The sequence below is a fragment of the Macrobrachium rosenbergii genome, chromosome 47 (assembly GCF_040412425.1).
Source record: "Macrobrachium rosenbergii isolate ZJJX-2024 chromosome 47, ASM4041242v1, whole genome shotgun sequence".
Classification (NCBI taxonomy): domain Eukaryota; kingdom Metazoa; phylum Arthropoda; class Malacostraca; order Decapoda; family Palaemonidae; genus Macrobrachium; species Macrobrachium rosenbergii.
Window position 1 is genome coordinate 37,457,582 of NC_089787.1, and position 12,137 is coordinate 37,469,718.

Genomic DNA, 12,137 nt, shown 5'->3' on the forward strand with positions numbered 1-12,137 from the left:
TGTAAAATCCTCTTAAATATTTAACCCTGTTTTGGCAGTTCTGTTAATTCTTCAATTGTGTTAGATTCCAGGTACTGTACATATTTTTCCTTTGTAATCCCCGTCTGTCATTTATATGAACTTTCTTTGTAACCTTATTTTTTTTCTTTGTAACCTTATTTTTATATTTCTTCAGTCTACTAAGTAAAGGATAACAGTCGAAAGGCCTCACAGCACTCCAGTGTTTCTCTTTCCTTCGTGGATTTTGTCTTTATTTGTAAACATTAGTAAATACTACAGTGCATTACGTATTTACCCCAGGTTTCAGCCAAGGACTGCCATGTTTTGGACAGTGCAGTGTAAGGATTTCATATATTTCTTAATGCCATATCAAATAAACAACAATAATGTTGTAATATATATTTAATACACCCTGCTCACACACACACACACGAAGATTTGGACGAGATGTCTACTAGATTTTCAATATGAATACACCAAAAGGCAGTGAAAACAGTAGCAACTTGCTCAGTATAAACTCAGCAGACAAATGCACACTCACATACAGTACATATAGTACCTTACATTTTATTATACTACTGTAATTATATATTATACTACTGTAATTGTATTGTTGCAACTGCATTCCTTACTAAATGTAAAAGGTTATAAGAGCCTCCTCAAATTTATGAAATAATGCTACATAAGAGAGGGTGCCTAGGTATTTAAGGTACAAACAAAGAAACAGTTATTTACTTTATCAACAGTTGATCACTTAATTAGTTTTACAGTAAGTTGTTCAGATTTGCATATGCACCACTGCTGTTGTCAGGATTTTAACTACTTATATCTGTCTTCATTTGATTTTTCTTGTAAATGTTTTTACACATTTACACTGATTTCACTTGCAGCTCTTCACCATACTTACAGTTGGAACTTGACATTATCAGAGCACTTGTCCCCAGTTTCATCAAGATATTATGATATATGTACAGGCAGTCGCTGGTTAACGGCGGGCTCGGTTAACAGCAATCCGGTTTTATGGGGCTTGTCTAGCGACGAAAATTGGCAATTTTCGGCACCGAAAATCACCGATTTCCGCTTACTGGCGCCGATAATTGAATATTGGTGCCGATACATACCTAACAGAGGCGCAGATAACTGAAAATTGACACCTTCCGGCGCCGATAACCCCTGAAAATCGCCAAAAAAGTGCCGATTTTCGGTTATCATCATACCCTCAGAAACAGAACCCGCCAATAACCGGGGACTGCCTGTATGCCCTTCGGTGCCAGTCATTGCAACAGGTCATATTTTACCAATGGGAGGGTTACGGGCCAATCATCCCCGTCTTCATGACCCTAACTTCTCATGTCTCTGGCACACTTGAGGCAAGTTTTCCTAAAGTAACCACTTTAAAGCCCTGCATGATTGGTAAGTCCTGTCCTGTAATTCCTGACTTCTAACTAAGTTCAATTACCCTAATATTCCTCACAATATGACACTGATGATTCAACTTTTGCTCTATGATGATGGCCCTAAAATAGACCTTCTCAAGAGTGGATACTTTTACCTATAGTCTCTATTACCTTCAGGCTCCTGTCATTATCATCATACTCCCTTATAAATTGCAATTCAGGCTATTAATGCTTAAAAGGTTTTAAACAAATAATGTTTTTACTTTAAACACACTTTCCATACAAACCCATTTATCATAAATTTAGCGCCCTCCCTTCCCCTCACATTTTGGAGTTATGGCTGGCACTGAAGAATGACACCTTTTAGGAAGACTCTGTGTGGTTTGGGCAAGCAGTGAGATTTTGTCTTGTAAGATATACCAAGGTGGTGCAAATGGAGCCATACAACAGAATAAGGCTATTTATAATCAATGGGTTTGTTTGAAAAATTTGGTTTACTGTAAAAACGTTTTGTTATTTTGAACATGCTACAATAAATTACAACTACAGTATTCATCTCCAAAATGACACTAAAATCAGCATCCTAGTAGGCTATCGATGTAAATGTACAAAGTGCAATGAATGGAAAACAATGAAAATGCCTTTGTGGTCACCTGAAAGTTTAAAATCATAAAAATCTGTGCTGTTTTTCCCTATAATTTGTAGCATAACAACTAGCACAAATTATACACAGCTCAAAAAGCATTTAGTGGTTTTTGAATGGTGAAAAATATTATAAACATAAAATTCCTTGTGTCTCTCACAAGGTTAAGGTCAAGTACAGGATGTACACTGAACCTGTAGGATATGAGCACCTGGTTTTGATGATGACCAACAAATCCCACCTTCAGATATAAACACAAACTACTATGGTCTCCTATAATAAAGTTAAATGCGACTGCTAATAATGCCATGCAATTTAATGTTTTTTCACAATACGGAACATTCTATTCCTCATTACTTAGATCACTTAAAAATATTAAATACAATCACAAGAAAAACTAAATAAAATGTGGTAAGTTCAGTCTTGAGAGGAAAACGTTCATTTTTAGAAAATACTGTACTGTAATTTTACATTTGTCAGAAATTCTCATCTAAAGTACAAAACACACCAGCCATCTTTTCTTTATACCAATGAATAAGCATAAGGGGTATATATGTATTACTGAAGTAATAAGCAACTAGCATCAACAATTTTAAATCAACTTCAACCCTTGTAAAAGATAGTTGTTAATACAATACACTGTCTCTACCGAGAGCTGCATTTTGTTGACTTTATCTTTTCCTGGTCTCTGAAATACAGCATTTATTTTCTACATTTTGGCATATTTATGGTCCTTACATTTGATGGAATTGTTTTAACAGAAAATATTTCACAGTCATATATATATATATATATATATATATATATATATATATATATATATATATATATATATATATATACATATATATATATATATATATATATATATATATAGGTAGTCCCCGGTTAACGGCGGGTGGTTAATGGCGATCTGGTTTTATGGCACTTGTCTAGCGACGAAAATCAGCAATTTTTGGCACCGAAAATCACCAACTTCCGCTTATCAGCGCCGATAATTGGGTATTGGTGCCAATACATACCTAACAGAGGTGCCGATAACCGAAAATCGGCAGTTTTCGGCACCGATAAGCCTGAAAATCACCGAAAAAGCGCCGGAAATCGCTGATTTTCGGTTAGTGGTGATTTTCAGTCATCATCACACCCCCCAAACGGAACCCTCACCGATAACCAAGGACTGCCTGTATGTGTGTATATATAAATATATATATAAAATATAAATATATACAGAGAGAGAGAGAGAGAGAGAGAGAGAGAGAGAGAGAGAGAGAGAGAGAGAGAGAGAGAGACAATATTTTCACAAGCATGCCACTTACATAATATTGCTGCACAATATCTTTAATAGAATTACAATTACAAAATAGTAAATATAGCTGTTTGAGGGAGATAAAAGACAGGCTTTTATAAGAAAGTCAGACTGAAAGACATTCATAAAACTAAGTTCATTTGTACTATAAGTCTAAGTAACTAAGGTGTATTTTGACACTGATGATAATGTTGCATACAACAATGTTGTAATGTACCTCTGACAGGTTTAAAATTGCAGTACTGTATAAGTACATAATATACTGTGTGAGGGAGAGCATGAAAGATATTTTTCATGCCTAGTCAAGACAGACTTTTAAATGATTACTCATTTTCTTTAAGTTGTATGAATGCATTAGTACCTATGATGTGTTTTAAGCCTATAGTGGTACATTTTCATCAGCCATAACTCATATATAACTAAAAGGCTGCAATGTCTTCAAGAAGCTTAAAACTACAGTGCTACCACAATGGGAGAAGGCATGAGATTTTAAGTTTGGTTATATGCCATCACTTTACGAAAAGGCTATACCTGTAATTCAGAAATATGGATATTTTTATGTGCATAAACATACAAGTTAACCTTTTTTCTCCTTCATGGTAATACTGAACACAGGTAGGTAAGAAGCTTCAAAAGGACCTGTAGTAGGGAGGACTATGAAGATTAGGAAAATTATTTTATAATATTTTCAGAATATGTTCTCCAAATATGGTACTTTACTTCTGTTAAAGATTTTTTTTCCAGTAAAATATAAAAACTTTTGTTTTTTGGCAAATTCAATTCATCCTTTTAACTCTACATGGTTTTTTCTTTCCAACATACTATTATAAACTATTTTTATTTAGCTGTAAAATTACACCAAAACCAGGAGAATAACATTTCCAAACACCAATTAAATAAGGATATCAAGCAAAAGCCTGGTGAGTGAGAAATCGCCTGACTCTGAGATATGATTTGTTAGTGACCTAAATCTTGAAAGCTTATATCAAAATAATTATCCACTCCAAAAACACAGAAGTAGAGATTGAAATAATAACACTAAAACATCCATTTGACTAGGTTTTACTTGACTATGGAAGGAAGAGAAATAAGCTACTATTACCTGATAAAAATCATAGATGCATAATAACAATAAGGGTTTACCTTCAACTATGATGGTTCAAAATGTTAGCAAATGAGATCATGAATGAACATAATAGTAAAGTCAAAGCAGGAAAAATATGCTCTTAAATTGTATGAATGTAGTTCTAAGGTTGGTTTGTGCTAACTTCTAATGCAATGTGGATTATTTTTAAAGAAAAATTATGAACCCTTTATGGGTTTCTTTGATATTAGGTGTGAAGAATGTACAGAGATGCATTACTTAACATCTGATTTCACACATGTTATATGACCCATATGGTGTAATTACTGAAAAATCTTGATCAGCCAACGGTTAAGTGGATGTTCTGTATCTTAAATGGTAAACAAAGCAGTAACATAATTTGCCAAATAATATTACAGTACATATCTACATTGTATACTGTGCACAATACTCAATAGCAAAATCAAACGGGTATGTTTCTGGTATATGTCTATATCATACATTTTAAAATGAACTTTCATTACTTATAAAAATAAGGTTTAACCGGAAGTTCATCTTGTATGTAGCAGTATCAGTTAGCAATTTTTCAAAATATTATTTTCATCAAGAATAATAATTTTTTTGTAATTAAGCTCAGCTTGTTTTTACTACTACTGCACCAACTGATAAGAAATACCATCCCTTTTACAAATTCTATACTAAAAATTAATTTCATAATATTCAAGCAACTTCATCAATAATTGGAAATGGTGACAGTACGCAGCATCTTAGTTCCTTACTTTGGTTCTGGCTACAAGAAGCTTATGTCAGCAGGCAAACCAAAGGGATGTAAGGAGTCCTGCCCAACAGCAGGCCACACCTGGAATCCATAGGCTGATCCTTGAGGTAGTTTAGCCCTAGATTTATCAACATGGCAAGCAATATTGATATCTCTCAGGTAAGCACATTAACGTCTGGTTGATAAAGACTACCACAGCTCCCACTACTGGCATTAAAAATGAGCTACAATCCTAGCACTGGTATCCTCTATTCATTATAAACACAGTGAAAAGAAATAGCAAGGCTGGACAGTGAGATAAAGAGAACCAAAGTAAATCAAATGGATCAAAATGATTTAAAGGTGCTAGTGAGAAAAGACACCACAGTTGCACTAAGATGTATTAGTTAAAGAGGTTGACAGCAAGATGGAAGAAGGAACCAGGAATAAGAAAGAGGTTGAAGTAATAATCCGAAAATGGTAAGAGTAGAGAGAGATATTTCAATCTGAACTGGGAGAAAAGATTCCCTGGTATGGAAACCTCTTACTCATCATAGGGCTTCAACACTGAATACTAATATTCTACAATAAAACCATGTGACTTTAACAAGGCATTCTCTTGTGAGAGATTATAAACACAATGAAATATAAAACAGCTGATGAATGTAAACAAACACAAAATTTCTTCAACTGGGCAAAACTAGGCCGATTTTTATATATATTTATCACTATTCCCTACTAAAATGTATGTACTATAACATATCTGAGTGCTTTTACAGCATTTCTTTCTTTATTTATTACAGTAAACAATAAAATGACTTGCAAATGTTGACAAAGCTAACAATACTAAGAAAGCTATAGACTATACTATTTAAGATATTTATAAAAAAAAATCTGCACATTATGTGACAGTTTATGAAACATACTACAGCATCTTGGCTATTTAGTCAGTACAAGTAAAATGTAGATATGTTTACCAAAAGAGGCTGGTTATGTACAGTATTTTATATGATGTTTGCCGACCATACAAGCTCCTTCAAGACCTACTGGCCAGAAGGTATGAAGACGTGCATATGTGAAATTATACAGTAACATGACACAATCTTTGCAATTTATGTATTTCTGCATAAATGGGCTAGTTATGCAAGGGTAACATGGAAACAAAAGGTTGACACACTGGATTTCAAAGGAATGTGGGAAAGTGAGTATCCTGGTTCAATACTGTCACCATAAAGAGACAAATGACACCTGTGGCACCTTACAATAAAATAGTTTACTTCATATCTTATGTGCCATTCATCCCAACGATTAGAAATCTAAAATCTACAAGAGACTAGGCTGCACCATCAGTGACGGAGTGGATGATGGCTTGGGAAGTGAATATCTGAACCTGCATGCAAAAGTGCAACAAATTTCACAGTATTAAAGTGTAGTAAACACTGAAGCTACCAAAAATATGTAACTTCACCTTTACTTTTTTGGGCGTCAGGCACTTCCTTCACTTTCATGTCTTCTACAAAATGAAAAAAAATTACTTAGGGAAAAAGTAATGTTCAGTTACCTAATAGAACAACTAATAAATTTTTATATATAGCTGCCTCTGATCTGTTACTTCCTCTTAAAATTCTCATTCTTGGCTCCAGATTTGTTGGATATCCTGCATGCTTCACCATAATAGGATGAAATTAAGATTGATCAGGCTACCAGAGTGAAAGGCATCTACCATAGGTTTTGTAGCATGGCAAGACTAAAGCATTCTGTACTCACTAGAACTATACTGATCACTTTAATTTTCATAATAGCTAAACTACTTTCAAGCAATGTACATCTGATGAAGCAATTATTTTCAACATGAGATGTTATTCTTTCATCTTTACAATACACAGGAAATTCTTTCTGTCTTTAGTCCATAGTTGCACATTATCATCAAACACCAGTCTTGCCCTAAAATAAAACTAAAGCAGAATCCAGTTGTTTTCAGTAAGAATAATGGTAATAATGGGACTTTGAAAGATGGTCTCAGAACAATTCAACCACTGTTTTCATAATGTGCATGTACAACCTTATTTTCACAGAGAAGAAGATATATATATATATATATATATATATATATATATATATATATATATATATATATATATATATATATATGTATATATGTATATGTATGTATATATGTATATATGTATATGTAACATATATATATATATATATATATATATATATATATATATATATATATATATATATATATATATATATATATTGAAAATAAAAAAACTACTGAGGAAGAATATACCAATTTTATATTAAAATTGATTATTTCTATACTTACCTTACATTCACATAGCAGTAAGTTTTGAGCTGCAAGCTCACTTGGCAGCTGAGAAAAAGAAAAAGAAAATAGAGGGATTGTACCTGGTTTACTGGCCTATCTCGTTTTCCCTTTTACCTACCCTCACTAAGTAAGGATAGACTAACTCCATTTTCTATGCCTGGATTACTGGCAGACTGAATGGGTACTATGAGTGTTATGTAAGTATAGAAATAATCAATTTTAATATTTAACTTGGTATTATTTCTACAAATCTTACCTAACATTCATATGGCTGACTACTGTACCACAGTAGTGTGGTATACTAGTCAGGATAGTAGGATATTGCAGCAATCGGCAAAGGTATGTAAACCTAACGCAAAAAAAAAGATCAGGTTTAAAATTCAATAAGAGTGGCTTTCCTGATGTGAGCAGTCCCTTACTTTCAAGGACTGACATTTGGGATAATGGATGAATGAAGTAACAATACAGAGAGACCTGCTTTAATATAAAGCAAGGATGGTGATCTCGTACCAAAGGCCATATTGTAAAACATCTGGGCAGACCGTGTTAAACTAAAAATACCATATTTTGCAGCGTCGCAGACACTGTTTTTTTTTAGCCTAAAATAAGTCTCTCCTGAATCAAGTATAATTTACACTTAAAAATAATAAAGAAAGGTATCATAAAAATGGAAAAATATTTGTAGCCTAGTCACAAGTTTCATGCCCATATCGGCAGATTACGGAACATAAGTCAGCAGGCTATTATATTTTACATTTTTGTATATCAATATACAGTAAACCCCCGTATTCGCGGGGGATGCGTACCACACTGCCCCCGGCGAATAGCTAAAATCCACGAATACTTAAAACCCCCTCTAAAAACATTTAGAACTGCCTATTTTGATAGTTTAAACACAAGAAAAACCCTCTAAAAATGCATACCAGAGTATTTGAATAGTTTTATCACAAAAAGTCCATTTAATCATGAAAACGTTATGAAAATACAGTAATTAGTGAATATTTCTCAGTGAAAAATACCGCGAATGGGCGAATTTTCCGTAAATAATGGGTAGATACGTTCCACAGAGAAATCTGCGAATGCGTTAGTCCACAAATCGTGAGAAGACGAATATGGCGGGGTTACTGTACCGTCCTTTTCACTCTACTCAATTGGCCAACTTGGGAATATTATTAATTGACAAAAGTAAATTCGCAGCATGTTAAAAGGATTTCCCAGTAAATTTTTCTGTAGCCTTGCAAGACAACTGTACGGTAATCAAACACCCACTAATCATTTGTTTTGGTTGTGTTCAGATATATGATGAAATGTGTTGCATTCAGTAAGCAACGCTAAGCAAAGGCAATGACTGGTTTCACAGTTTTCAACATAAAATCTTAATATTAAAAAACATTATATGAACATAAAACAAGCATCTGGATTTGTCAAAAGGGTTTCAGAAACTCAGAAGAATACATGAAACACTGCCATTTTTTTGTGCTGTACCATAATACAATTTAGCAGTTTTCAGATGTGTAAAATGAAACGCTTTGCATCGACATGAACAGACGGAAATGTTTTTTCCTTCATATGTACAGGCAATATTTAAATTTTATTTATTTGCTTTTTTATTGTGTTCATTTTGGGGTGTCATGTTCATGTTGTAACTGCAAAATATTTCCAGGTTTTGAAGACTGAAAAGTACAGTAATTATGGAAAAATGTTACTTGGTATTTACAGTATTTTATATATTATTCTTCTGTCTAAGATAAAATAAAAAATAATTACAGACATTTGCATCTAATATTATCAAAACCTTAAAATACTTAGCCAGTTGGAGCACCATCCATATGCAAACACTGAAATGGTGCTGGACAAGGAATGTCCAATGAAACAGTCAAGTTTTCCATTCGCTAATATGTAAACGTCAGAATATGGAAAAACTTAAGGTATTTTTAGAAGAATCAAAATGAAAAACTACAATAATCAATATGCTGTATCAGCTGAAGTCAGTGCAAATACTCATGGGGAGATAACCAAAACATAGTCACAGCAATTTCGCCAACTCAAAATATCGTGTTTTTATTCTAAACCCACACATTATTATTGTGTCTGGTTAAAATACAAATACACTAGTAAAAGTAAATACCACAGTAGAGCCAAACAATAAATTATGGAACTAGAATATTTTAGTGGTGTAATCATACCCTACATACTTACTTGCAGGCTATGTGTAAACTTTGTAAAACTATGTGTAAAATGCAGACTATGTGGTTAACAGGATCTACATGTTACTAAGCCACCTGCAAAATGCCTAGGTAAGGTAGGTGAAAGTTGTGAGCTTATTTTTACATTTACATTTTTTTCCCAAAATTTTGCTAGTCAAAAATGGAGTGCATCTCAACACATGGTGCATTCTACTATACAACAGCATGTGCACTCCCATAACTGAAGACCAAGATTTCATAACAGGAGGAAAGAATTTCCACCTTATAGTTCAAGCTAATATACTCCCTTCGAGTAGTGAGATGTAAAGACTGAACTGCATCTCTACTGGATGGCATAAATGGGTCTACAATTAAAAGATGTAGCCAAAGTTCATACTTGAGTGCCTCTATCTTGAGAACAGGTAGAAAGGACTCGTCTAAATTACAACAAGCTTGGCACACTAAAGAATTAATAAAAAAGAACATGGCTTTATTGAGACATATGAATAATTGAATCTTAACATTGATGCATAAATTATGCAAATTTCTCGTTACAGGCTGAACTCTGTATATATAAACCTAAAGGGCTCTAACTTGACATAAGAGGGCTTCCTCTCCATTCTCCATTAGCAAAGTCAGATTTAAAACAGTGATGGAGCACAGGAAGAATCAGCTTTGAAATGATTTGACTGCTTATAAGTGCAGCTAAAAGGAAAGGCTAGCATCAACATTCAAAAAGCCAACTCTGGTGACAAAGGCCTGCAACTTGCTAATTCTTTTAGCAGTAGCAATTGCTATCAAGAAAATGTTTTAGATGTTAAAACCTTTAAAGATGCTTTTTATACGAGTTCAAAAGGTGGTCTTATCAAGAATCTTAGTACCACATCTAAATTCCATCCCAACTTCCTTACAGGCAAACAATCTAAGGATTTACCCCTTATCATTAGAGTTATCAATGTTCATGTGAAAAACACAAGGATAACACTAATCTGTACCCTTCATGGCAGCAATAGAAAGTTTCTTAGTATATCTGAGGAACTGGAAAAATTTGATGTTGTCCAGAGAGGTGCTGAATCAGGAATCCCTCTAGACTGCCACAATTTCCAGCAAGGGTACCATTATTGTTGGCAGAGTTTATTAGCTGATTCTTCTGATATAAGTAGAGATTTGCAGAAAATTTCCATGACAATTCAAAACCTCTGGTTCAAAAACCTCTAGTTCATATGGGACAGTCTAGAATCTCCAAGTAGTTTAGTTAGCTGGAACACGAGGGGATTTTGTGAAACCTTAACAAGTGGTTGTTTGAATAGATCTGGCCTTAAGGTAGGAATCAAGGAAAATTTATTACCAAAGTCATTAGGTCTAGGAACTATTCTCTCTGTGGCCACCATGGGGCTATAAGGGTCATTCTTGCAACCTTGGAGGTCCAGAATTTGTTCCTAACTTGCCTCAGGATACAAAGAAATACAAAAGTCTTGAATGGACCAGTCAGTCAGCACTGCATCTACTGTCCAAGAGATTACTTTTCAAACAGCCAGTGATTTCAGATAATCTACATGGAAGCCTCTTTCCGCTTCTGATCAAAGACTGGGTTCCATACAAAGGTGTCCCATCCTACATTTGATACAATGTGAGGTCTAAGAGTCTACCATCTGCAGGGATTCCTGTCAGCACTAATGGTCTATTCTTCCACCAGCTCAGATTCTTTATAATGACTGATGAAATTAGGACTTAGTGTCTGGGACAGAAGAATTGTAACAGCACTCCTTCCTATGGAATACAGAAGTGGATTGGTTTCATTCTCCATCTGAAAAAGGGGACAAACTACCCCATTACAGACATGTATCCTAAAAGAAATAACTATTACTTGGCTGGCAAGGCCTCCGAAGAAAGAAGCTGTGAAATCTGTAAGATACGTGTCAACTCATTTCTCTGATAGAAAAGTTTGAAGATTCCAGTAGTCTACCTTAATTCCCATATAGGCTATCACTGAGAATGATTTCTAGATATTCATTAACCCTTAAACGCCGAGCCTCTATTTACAAAAACGTCTCCCGTATGCCGGCGGCGTTCGGTGAGTTAGCGCTTGAAGCGGAAAAAAGTTTTTCAAAAAATCACAGCACGCTTTAGTTTTTAAGATTAAGAGTTCATTTTTGGCTCATTTTTTGTCATTGGCTGAAGTTTAGTATGCAACCATCAGAAATGAAAAAATATCATTATCATATATAAATATTGGAATATATGACAGCAAAAAAAAAAAAAAAACTCATATAATTGTATACAAATCGCTGTAAGCACAATGGTTAAAGCTAATGAGTTAATTTTTTTAGTTGTATTGTACACTAAATTGCGATGATTTTGGTATATAACAAACTGTAAAACGATCAAAGCAACACAGAGAAAATATTATCACAAAATGATGCATG

At 34.0% G+C, this 12,137-nt stretch overlaps 1 protein-coding gene across 7 annotated transcripts in view; it reads right to left on the reverse strand.

The window, feature by feature from the left end:
• Abi (tyrosine kinase Abl) overlaps window positions 1–12,137 on the reverse strand; it is a 115,106-nt gene that overhangs the window by 24,074 nt on the left and 78,895 nt on the right. The gene's annotated exons all lie outside the window — the stretch shown is intronic.